This window comes from Barbus barbus (genome assembly GCF_936440315.1).
Source record: "Barbus barbus genome assembly, chromosome: 8".
In the NCBI taxonomy this organism is placed as follows: Eukaryota; Metazoa; Chordata; class Actinopteri; order Cypriniformes; family Cyprinidae; genus Barbus; species Barbus barbus.
Genome location: NC_136736.1, coordinates 34,612,755 through 34,624,915, shown reverse-complemented (window position 1 = coordinate 34,624,915; position 12,161 = coordinate 34,612,755). Strand labels below are relative to the sequence as shown.

Here is a 12,161-nt window from a genome sequence, read left to right as displayed (position 1 = left end):
GTTCTATGACATATAGTGCAAGTTATGAGGTGGAGGGCGAGAGACTAGCTCAGTGCAAATGACTGGACATACAACTAAGGTTGCAAGGAAGTATAAACAGAAGGTGAATTTTAAAGTGAGGTATGTAAGTAGCATATGTTTATATATGGCCAATGACCTCAACGGCATCCGGAGGTAGAAATGTGCAAAATATCAGAGAAATGTGCAAAATATCAGAGGGAATAATAAGAACATTGTGAGTGAAGAGTCCAGACAGGTTATTGAACAGTGCAGCTGATGTAGTGTTGGTGATATTGTCTTTTATCTTTGTTGAGCATTTGATTGGATGCACAGCCTGTGACATCATCAACAAAAAATATGGGAAATTTATGTTTAAAAACTTTTTTTTTGGTTATGTGAACATTAAAGGAACGTCCCATTGTATCATTTTGCAAACATTATGGAATGTTACTTTCGAATGTTCTCTGAAACAATTAAAAATGTTACATGAACATCCAACTAAAACATTTAATAAATAAATATGTAAATGATGTATAAATAATGTTTTGCGCTAATATTTTGAGAACATTACTAAAGACCAGATAAGTCTGAATGAACGTTATATTAATGGAAGAATGTTTGTTCATAACCTTGTCTAGTCTATACACAATTATATGGATATTTATATTACATTATCTGTATCTGGACATTATTCCCCTGCTGTCTGTGACCCGTGAGCAGTTTTTGGGTCGTGATCCACCTGCTTTAAAGCAGATTTCCAGTGGCCTGTGTCAGCTTCTGCAGTGTTTCCTTCCCCGGCGTCTCTGCTGAGTTTAGAGTCAGTATTAATTCTCGATCTGTATTTGTTTAACACCTGGAGCTGAAGGCGTGAATGAAATAAGAGCCATCTGAAGGTGTTTTGTATTTATGGCTGGATTTACATGCAGCAGCACCTGGATGTGGTTGTCCTCCGGAGACTGACCAGTCCTGCTACGAGTCAGGTCAGATGATGTATTTATTAAGTATGATCCAGAATGAAGATTAAAGTGATATCGACTGATACTGGTGAGAATCTTGCCAAATGGTGCTTTGAAAGTTTCAACTTGGAGGAAAAAATCAAGAGCCTGAAAGAAAAGCACACATAGACCAATGCTGCCCTCTATTGAGAGTTTAAGACATTTCTCCTCGTTATGTATTTAGACATATTATGTGTTCTTATCTGGATATGTAATATAAATAATATATATATCAATTCAGGGGTCAAAGTACTGGTCACTCACTTCCACCCCATTGGTCGACTTCTAAAGAGTGACAGTTCCAGGCTCCGCCCCCTCGGGCCCCTGTGGCCCCTGTAAAGCTCTGGCCTTTCTGCAGAGCCAGGAATACCTCAATTAAAGCGAGTAATTTGCCTTATCACTCGCTGCATGCAAAAATGACATGTTTTATTGCTTGTCTTTTATGAGTCCCTCTTGTATCTAATTAAGAGTTTGCAGGGCTGTTAAAAGGTAAAACAGCACCTGGACGCTCTAACTAGGGCCATCTGGAGCAGCTCACGTGTGCACTGACAAAATAAATGTACTTATTTCTAATATGTATGGGATGTATGTATATGACAATACATGTATAAAATTGCACATACAAGAACTGTGGATTGAGGAAAATCCATAAACAGGTTTTCAGTGTCATTGATTGGGGATTTATAAACATTAAAAATAATATACACTCTGTCTTCACGTTACCATAAAGAGTAAATGATCGATCTTAAGTTGTTTTTATAATATTTCCGTTATGATCGACGCGGGGTCATGGAACACGAATCCATGTTGAAAAACTACGACTCCCATAATGCACTTGTGACAGTAACCGGAAGTGCTTTATACCGAGGCCACGCGCTGTTGTGTTTGAAAATCATGCTCTTGGAGCAGACAGGGTAAGAAACAGCTTCATTATCATATATAATATAAAGTTTAGAATACATGACTGTATCAAAAGTGTAAAATATTATAAATAGCGATTACGAGTGCGCGTCAGTCAGTTACAAAAAATGTGGTAATACCATAGTATTTCGACACATAGCTTACAGGATTCACAACCCATGCTCTTTAATGAGTCCATGAAATTACCCTGGTGCTGTTTTTCTGTGTCATGTAAATATCACGTTACATTATTATAATAATTATGTTATTTAAATAACCTCTATGTACTGTGATATTATAACAATGAGATGGCACTGCTATGGTAAAGTAGAAGGGGATTTTAAAACAGCTGAATTTTTAATGCTTCCCTATTAAAGTACCATGCTATGCTAAAGTGCCATAGTTTGTACCAAAGAAAATAAATAAATAATAATATTAAACATAATTATGACAAAAAGTCTAAATAATGACAAAGTTGAAATACTGATAGATAGATAGAGTTCAGAAAAAACATGAGAAACATGATACTTTATGACATACTAAGTCAGGAATTTTTATAACTCTCTCCTTTCCCTATTTAAAAAAAAATGAAAATACCATAGTAAATAAATGGTGATCATTCAGTGGAAAAAAAAAAAATCAGTATCAATGAATATATATATTCAAACAATATAAATATTGTTTGAAAAAAAAATATATATATATGCTGTCAAACAATTAATCACATGTACTGTTTATTTATTATGTATATATAAATGCACACATATGCATGTATATATTTAAGAAACATGTTATAAATATATTTATTATTTAAACATATATGAATATAAATATATGCATGTAAATACATATAAATATTTTGTATGTATATATGTACATGATAAATATACACAGAACACACATATATATGACAAAAACAAAAACTTTTATTTTGAATGCGATTAATCGTTTCACATATATTTCTAATATATACATGTACCAAAGTACCATAGTTCTGCCATCACTGTACCATGGTATCAGCACAGTATGTTCTATGCTGACTGTATGAAAGGACAGAAATTATTCCAGATGTTTGGAAGCAGGTTTATGTGACGGAGCGATGCATGTTCAGACGGATGCTGCTGCATTTATAGACTTCATTAAGACATTGTAAACTTCTCCTCTCTTAATCCGCTTGTTTTCAGAGCAGATTTTACACGCTTGGGGCTTTGAACATTCACACCATCGAGCGCTCCGGCGTGCCAGAGCTCAGAAAATAAATCCATAAAAGCCCCAATCAAGCCGTTTGCGTGTGAAACGACACTTAAACCAGATTGCGACGGGTTCATCAGCGCGTGAGGGACATAAAATCAGCTCAAAATCGTCTGACCACCCAACCAGCAGAACTGGACCTTGTTTGTGAACCCCATCAATAACTTGCATTGTTTTTCTTCCTAGGGATGTAACAATAACAACATCTCATGGTACGATAAAATCTCGATATGACGTCCACGGTACAATATTCATTGTGATATAAAAAATAAAAAGAAAGTCAAATGAAGAGTTTGAAAAAAATTTACAATTTTATACATTTTAAAGTTAAATTATTCTATCAAATGCACTTTGAGAGTTCAAAATTAAGAGCTTCCTATTTTCTTAAAGGGTTAGTTCACCCAAAAATGAAAATTAGCCCATGATTTACTCACCCTCAAGGCATCCTAGATGTATATGACTTTCTTCTTTCAGACGAATCCAATCGGTGTTATATTACTAATCATGCATGCTCTTCCAAGCTTTATAATGGGAGTAGTTGGGTGTTTTTTTTTTTCAACAGTCCAAATGAAGTCAAATAAAGAGCATCTATCCATAATAAAACATGCTTCACACGGCTCCAGTTCCCACATGCGCACCATGTACTTGAAACACAGGAGGTAGTTCAGCCTTACATATAAAACTATGATTAAATGTTACACAGTATGAGAAGAATAAAGACTGATATTAAAAGTATACATGATCTCACATAATGCAATGCTAATCAACATAGCCTTTATCACTGCTAAAAATACTATGAAATATGTTGCATGCTCATTTTTTCTAAAATGAGATTTAAGACACATTATACAGTAGATGAAAATGTGTCCTTTTATTATTGCTTGGACAAATTGCTGCACATATCTGTGTGAAATTGAAATATAACAAAACTAAATTGTAAATGTAAAACAAACTCCAAATCAAAGAAGTAATGCAAATAAAATAAATCTCTTCTTATAAACAAACTACGGCTTTGTCTGTGCTCTTTCCATTTAAAATGAGAGGCAACCACTGTATTTTAATCATTATCCAAACAAAGATGATGCATGCATGCAACACGAGCAGTTTTTAATCTAAATTAGAGACTGTATAATTTCACAGACGAGCTGAATGAGACGCAAATTCACTCTCTGCCAGCAGGTGGCACTTATGGACAGGCAATATAGCGCATTCATATAAACTCCAATTGTATCGCGATTTGTTTGGCATCTCAACCGATTTAAATAGTCACACATTTTAATCGATTTTCAACCGGCTCGCTGTTCATCGTTACATCCCTAATTAATCGTGCAGCCCTTTATCGCTATATATCATGATATTGCTAAATCTGATACATCCCTATTTTTCCCATCAGGCCTTGCTGCTGTCATGTACCCGACACCCCTGTACGCTCCGGCCGGCCGCGATGCTTTCACAGACGTGTATGAACCGGCCGAAGACTCGTTCCTGCTGATGGACGCTCTGGAGAAAGACGCCGAGCGGCTGAAGGGAAGCAGGTGAAGCTGCTGGACTCTCGACTCGTTGGGCCTCATTTATAAAGCGTGCGTACGAACAAATTTGATCTCAGAGTGTGCGTACACTTAAAGCCACGGGAACGTTCATATTTGTGACCCTGGAGCACAAAACCAGTCATAAGGGTCAATTTTTTGAAACTGAGATGTATACATCATCTGAAAGCAAATATGGTTTGTTATGATAGGACAATATTTGTCTGAGATACAACTATTTGAAAATCTGGAATCTGAAGGTGCAAAAAAATCTAAATATTGAGAAAATCTCCTTTAAAGTTGTTCAAAAGAAGTTCTTAGCAATGCATATTACTAATCAAAAATTACATTTTGATATATTTACGGTAAGAAATTTACAGAATATCTTCATGGAACATGATCTTAATATCCTAATGATTTTTGTCATAAAAGAAAAATTGATAATTTTGAGCCATACAGTGTATTGTTGGCTATTGCTACAGATATACCTGTGTTACTCATGACTGCTTTAGTGCTGCAGGGTCACATATGCTAATGATATTAATTAAGGGGTGTTTACAAGCTGGAGATATGGCACCAGTCAGCAGCGCATAATTTCAAGATCATTTGTGATTTATAAATGTCACATGTGGAAGAGAGGCATACAGTGTTTTTGTGCACATGTTCATTTTCTCTGAATCGCACTTTTGAGAAATGATCTTAGAACAAATTTAGGACGGTTTATCCACCTTATTCTTCAGCATGGAAGTAAGCCGATGGGCGAGACTTACGGTTCATTAGCCGCTATAGGAAAATAACGAGAAGAGATGCAACATGCAGTAAACAGTAAAAGTGTTTGCATTACAAACCAGTGTTCACATTTAAGATAATACATTATATGGACAATATGGTAAGAGACACTGATTTGCAATATCAAGCGAGCGGTTTTGTACAGCTATAAATAGCTGGAAGCAAATTAGACCGGAAGCAAGACCCATAGAATTGACAAAAGGTCGTGCCCATTTCTACAGGAAGAATAAGGTGGATAAGCAACCTTTTATAAGCGAGGCCCACTGTGTGTCTCTGATCAGGCCGTCTGTGTGTCTGGAGGTGGGCAGCGGGTCTGGAGTGGTCTCGGCTTTCCTCGCGTCTGTGGTCGGGCCTGAAGCGCTGTATCTGTGAGTATAGATGGATCACGTCGGCTCTTCTCTGTTTGCACTAATGAAAGTCACTGGTTGTGTTTGTTCTGCAGCTGCACTGATGTGAATCCGGCGGCTGCGCAGTGCACACTGCAGACGGCTCAGAGCAATCACCTGCAGCTGCAGCCAGTCATCACCGACCTGGTGAGACACAGCCACTTTCTGTTATCTATATACTATAAATTTGACTTTTTATTTTTTATATAACATTTTATTTTTTATTTTATTATAGTGTCTTTATACTTTAAATTAGCTTTTTATTTTTATATTTTAGTTTTCATTTTCATTTTAGGAGTTGTATTATGTGCTTTTGTCATTTTTTTTTTTTTTTTTAAGTATTTTAAGAACATTATTTTTATTTTTATCCAGTTTTAGTTTTTCCATTTTAGCCATTTTAGTGCTTTTTCATTTACATTTTACTTTAGTTCTGCTTTATTTCGATTACCAAAAATTTTTTTTTTTTTTGTATATATATATATATGTATATATGTAGGGCACTGTATATACACACACATACATAAGTATTGGAACAGTAAATACAAAATTGCTCTGTTGGCTGTGGAGTCAAGACATTTGCAAATATGATTAAAAGATGAATATGAAACAAAACTACAGAATGTCACATTTTATTATTAGCCGTTTCAACACATGCATGTTTTACCAAATAAAAAGAACAGCACTTTCAGAGTTCATCCCACTCATTGATGTGAGCATAAGTATTGGGACAGTTGAACATAAGGCAGATATAAAAGATTAAACGCTATTATTTAGTTGCAGATCCCTTGCACACAATCACAGCAGTGAGTCTGTGACCCATAGACATCACCAGACTCTTGCTCTCATCCTTTGAAATACTTTTCCCAGCCTTTAATGCAGTCAATCCCAATTGTTGCTTGTTTTGGGGAGTTTCTGCCTTTACTCTCCTCTTCAGCTGCTGAAATTCATGTTCAATCAGATTTAAATCTGGAGATTGACTTGGGCAATCTAACACTTTTCTTTGGCTTTATAAATTCCTTGACTGAACTGGCAGGGTGTTTTGGGTCATTGTCCTGATGCAATATGAAGCACTTCCCAATGAATCTGGTGGCATTTTCTTGAATATTGGTAGCCAAGATGGTTTTGTACCCTTCCAAATTAATTCTGCTGCTGTCATCATACATTAAGTCATCAGTAAAGTTGAGAGGGCCTGTTCCAGAGACAGCCATGCATGCCCATGCCATGACACCACCTCCACCATGCTTTACAGATGAGGCTGTATGCTTGGGATCATTGCAGTTCCCTTTTTTTCTCCTCATTTGTGCTTTCCCATCACTTAGATAAAGGTTCATCTTTGTCTCATCGGTCCATAAACACAGTTCCAAAACTCTTCTGGCTCACCTTGGTGCTTTTTTGCAAACTCTAATCTTGCCTTTCTATGTTTGGTGCTGGTCAGAGGTTTGCATCTTGCTGTGTAGCATCTGTAATTCTGTGTCAAAGTCTCCTGAGGACAGTAGATTGTCAGAGCATCACCCCAGCTTTCTGGAAGTTGTTGCTGATTTTACAGACACGTCGTTTAGGATTAATTTTCACAGCTTTTATGATTTGTCTGTCATCATCTACTGTTGTTTTCTCAGCCGATCAGGTCGTTGTTGGTTGCTGGTGGTTTCCAAACTCTTGATTTCTCCATGCCCTTTGTTTTTGCTAGCGCTCTAACTGACTTCCTCTTTTCTTTTAGCATCGAAATTGCTTGCTTTTCTCTCTAAGTCAGCTCTCTCGTCTTCATCCTGGTTTGTGTGTGTCATCATCGAATGCAAGATTCAGAATACAGAAGTAATGGATATAACTGATACGACACATTCCCTGCTTTTAATATCTGAAGAATTAATGCAACAGGACACAGCTGATCACTTAGAAAGACCTGTGAGGCAACTGCTCCAATACTTGTGATCACATCAGATAGAGGGATGAAACTATAAAAGTGCTGAACTTAGCTGGTAAAACATCTGTGTGTTGAAACGGCTAATAATAAAATGTGACATTCTGTAGTTTTGTTTCATATTCATCTTTTAATCATATTTGTAAATGTCTTGACTCCACAGCCAACAGAGCAATTTTAACTTTACTGTTCCAGTACTTTTGGAGGGCACTGTATATGGACCACAAAACCAGTCATAAGTGTCAATTTTTCAAAATTGACATTTATACATCATCTGACAGCTGAATAAATAATCTTTCCATTGATGTATGGTTTGTTATTATAGGACAATATTTGTCTGAGATACAACTATTTGAAAATCTGGAATCTGAGGGAGCAAAAAAATCTAAATATTGAGAAAATCTCCTTTAAAGTTGTTCAAATGAAGTTCTTAGCAATGCATATTAATAATCAAAAATTAAGTTTTGATATATTTACGGTAGGAAATTAACAAAATATCTTCATGGAACATGATCTTAATATCCTAATGATTTTTGCCATAAAAGAGAAATGTATAATTTTGATCCATACAATGTATTGTTGTCTATTGCTATAAATATACCTGTGTTACTGATGACTGCTTGTGTGCTGCAGGGTCATACACCTTTATGTCAGTTACCGAAAATGAGTTTTAATTTTATTTATTTATTTTTTGTTAATAACAGGGTTGTTATTGTTTACTAAAACAAAACACATTTTCATTACTTGAAAACATTATAATGAACATTAACTGAAATAAAATAACATATTAAAAGACTTAAAAAGTTTGAGCTAGTTTCCAAGGCAACATTTCTCATTTTTGCTTTAACTTGGATGTACTAAAAAAGCAACAACTTATAAACGAGACATTTTATGTATATATATATATATATATATATATATATATATATATATACACATACATACATACATATACATACATATACACAGCAGGTAAAATAAGTATTGAACACGTCACCATTTTTCTCAGTAAATATATTTCTAAAGGTGCTGTTGACATGAAATTTTCACCAGATGTCAGTAACAACCCAAGCAACCCATACATACAAAGAAAACAAAACAAATACGTTCACAAATGAAGTTATGTGTAATAAAATAGAAAAAGTATTGAACACATGAAGAAAGGGAGGTGCAGAAAGCCAAGAATCCAGCTGAAATCTATCAGTAATTAGAAAGCAATCCTGGCCCTCGTCAGTGGAAATTAATATTAGCTGCTTCTGTCCCAACACCTACAGTACCAGGATGAAGAAGATGAAACAAGGGTGACAATGATCCCAAACACAGCCAATCAAACTCTCGACTGGTTTCAGAGAAAGAGAATAAAGCTGCTAGAACGGCCTGCCAATCACCGGACTTGAATCCAATAGAAAATAAGAAATAAAGGTCAGAGTTCATAGAAGAGACCCACAGAAGCTTCATTTGTGAACTTATTTTTGTTTTCTTTGTATGTATGGGTTGCTTGGGTTGTTACCATCATCTGGTGAAAATGTCATGTCAACAGCACCTTTAGAAATATATTTACTTGGACAAATAGTGACGTGTTCAATACTTATTTTAATATTAAATATAAAATATTAACACAAACGAAAATAGTATATCAGTGCCACTTAATTAAGACTGGTTAACAGTAACAGCACTGTTTCTGTCTTCAGCTCCGGTGTTTGTTTCAGGCTCTCTGTCGTCTCACAGGTTCAGTGTCTTCTGCCGAGGTTGGATGGAAAAGTGGACGTGCTTGTTTTCAATCCGCCGTACGTCGTCACTCCATCAGAGGAGGTACACGAGTGAACGTGAAGAAAACATTGCCAACAGCTCCAGAAACCATGCAGAACCCAAATATCAGTCTGTCATGACATAGCAATGCTGTATAGTCAAACCGGGGTTTTCATAATGAAAACTAAAGCCATAACAGAAAAAACAAACCAAAAAAGTTACTTAAAATAAACAATAAATGAGATTTAAAAAAATAAATAAAAATTATTTCAGCTACAGTTCTCACTTTCCTTTTCATAAATAAAATTAAAGCTTAAATAAAATGTTTTAATCAATTATCCTTTGTAATTGACATATTAAAAAAAAAGAAATAAAAACTAATTCAAAATATTAATAAATCTAACATCTAATCTGAAGCTAACATCAGGACCACTCATTCATTTTATTGATGTTTTTATTTTTTTATTAGATTTTATAGGAAACTCATTGCAGTGTTATTTTATTATTTATATACTACGATTATAGTATTTACTAATATTTGAATTTGCTTGTACTTCTATATTTTCAGTTTGTTTTAGTAATGCAAGTTTTAGTAACTTTGATGTGCTTTTGTCATTTTTATTAGTTTCTTTATATTTCTAATTAGCTTTAATATATTTGTATTAATTTATTTGATTTTAAATGTTTATTTTTATTAATTTATTTTATGTATATTTATTTAAATGTTTTATATATATATATATATATATATATATATATATGAGAGAGAGACATTTTCTAATATATACAAGTAAAAACAGAAATATTGTGAAACATTACAATTTAAAAGATCTGTTTTCAATACAATTTATATATATAAATATATGTATTATAATTTTTATTTCTTTATTTCAGTTTTAATAGTTGATTTTTTTTTTTTTTTTTGTCTAATATGTATGTTTTATTCGATTACAGCTTTATTTCAATGAACAAAAACAAGTTTTAATAGTTTTAGTTTTCATTAACACTGGTCATTTGTGTTAAAAAGCCCTTTACTTTAGGTGAGATTCTTCTGAAACTGCATGTAAGAGCTGCTCGATGATCATGTAAGCGGTGCATGTGATGCTGTGATCATGTGTCGAGTGTGTTTGGTGCTCAGGTGGGCAGCCGCGGGATCGAGGCATCATGGGCCGGCGGGATCCGCGGTCGAGAGGTGATGGATCGAGTCTTTCCCATGATTCCACAGCTGCTGTCAGATCACGCCCTGTTTTATCTGGTGACCGTGTCGGAGAACGACCCAGGTGTGTTTCACTTTCATTTCAGTTAAAGCTCTAGTCATTTTGTTGGGTGTTTTGGTCATTTTTGTTTACTTTTTTTTTTTTTTTTTTTTTATTAGATTTAGTTTTTCATTTGAGTTATTTTAGTACTTCATGTTAAACTTTTTTTTTTTAAGAGAGAGAAATGTTGCTTTGGCAACTAGCTGAAATAAGTTAAATTTTTTTACATATGTGACCCTGGAGCACAAAAGCAGTCATGAGTAACACAGGTATATTTGTAGCAATAGCCAACAATACATTGTATGGATCAAAATTATACATTTCTCTTTTATGCCCAAAATCATTAGGATATTAAGTAAAGATCATGTTTGAACAACTTTAAAGGTGATTTTCTCAATATTTAGATTTTTTTGCACCCTCAGATTCCAGATTTTCAAATAGTTGTATCTCAGCTAAATATTGTCCTATCATAACAAACCATACATCAATGGAAAGATGATTTATACAGATGTATAAATCTCTATTTCAAAATAGTGATGACCCTTATGACTGGTTTTGTGCTCCAGGGTCACATTTGTGGTTTGCCATCACAGTTTGCAGTTAAAATTGAAAAGAAAAAAAAAAAGCTAAATAAATTGTAGTTGAATGTGCAAAATAAGTTTGTACTTAAACTTGAAATTAAAAGATAAAATGAATAACACTGAGTTTATTCTGAACTCCTATAATAACATTCTTGCTCTTTGATATGTTATGCATCAGTATCTGCACAGCTTTGATCTGGACTCGTGTTTGTGTTCTCTAGAAGAGATCGTGGATGTGTTGGGTAAGTCAGGACTGAGTGGAGAGGTGTGTTTGACCCGTCAGGCTGGACGAGAGAGACTCTATACTGCGCTTCAGTAAGTCCTGACTGATGATATAAACCCAGCTGATGTCCTGAGCTTCGTCACGTTTGTTTCCATAAAGTCTGCTGGAGCTCAACAACTGGGTCACAAGAAGCTAGTTAGTGATTCCTCAGGGATCCTCGAGTGTTTGATGGACATCAGCCGAGCCGGTTATGGAGCTGTGTGTTAGATTCCTGCTGCTTGTGTTTCATTCCATCCATCACTCTTCTATCGAGGGTTAAACGCTCTTACTGACCCGCACTGAGATCCAGAATGCCACTGTCTGTATTAAACATTATTTGTTTTTTAGTCTTGGTTGTTTTTGTTCGTTTTATTCATAAAAGGTCCATTTTACACAAACTCAGAGAAGAGTCAATATAAACTAAAATAAATTATGACTGGATATAAAGATGGAAATAACTTTTTTTTTCTTCCAAAAATGAAGTTAAATGTTTTTTTGTTTTTTTTGGTGTGATCTCAGAGGTTTGTGTACTACATTAAACATGGTAT

General features: G+C 34.7%; 1 pseudogene across 1 annotated transcript; it reads left to right on the top strand.

The window, feature by feature from the left end:
* Nucleotides 1-1,850: 1,850 nt before the first annotated feature.
* Nucleotides 1,851-11,922, top strand: LOC306874056 (methyltransferase N6AMT1-like; annotated as a pseudogene). Its single transcript, XR_013785842.1, has 7 exons — nt 1,851-1,909; nt 4,540-4,681; nt 5,743-5,829; nt 5,904-5,994; nt 9,494-9,577; nt 10,653-10,794; nt 11,573-11,922. The product of XR_013785842.1 is annotated as a methyltransferase N6AMT1-like (transcript).
* The last annotated feature ends 239 nt before the right edge of the window (nt 11,923-12,161 follow it).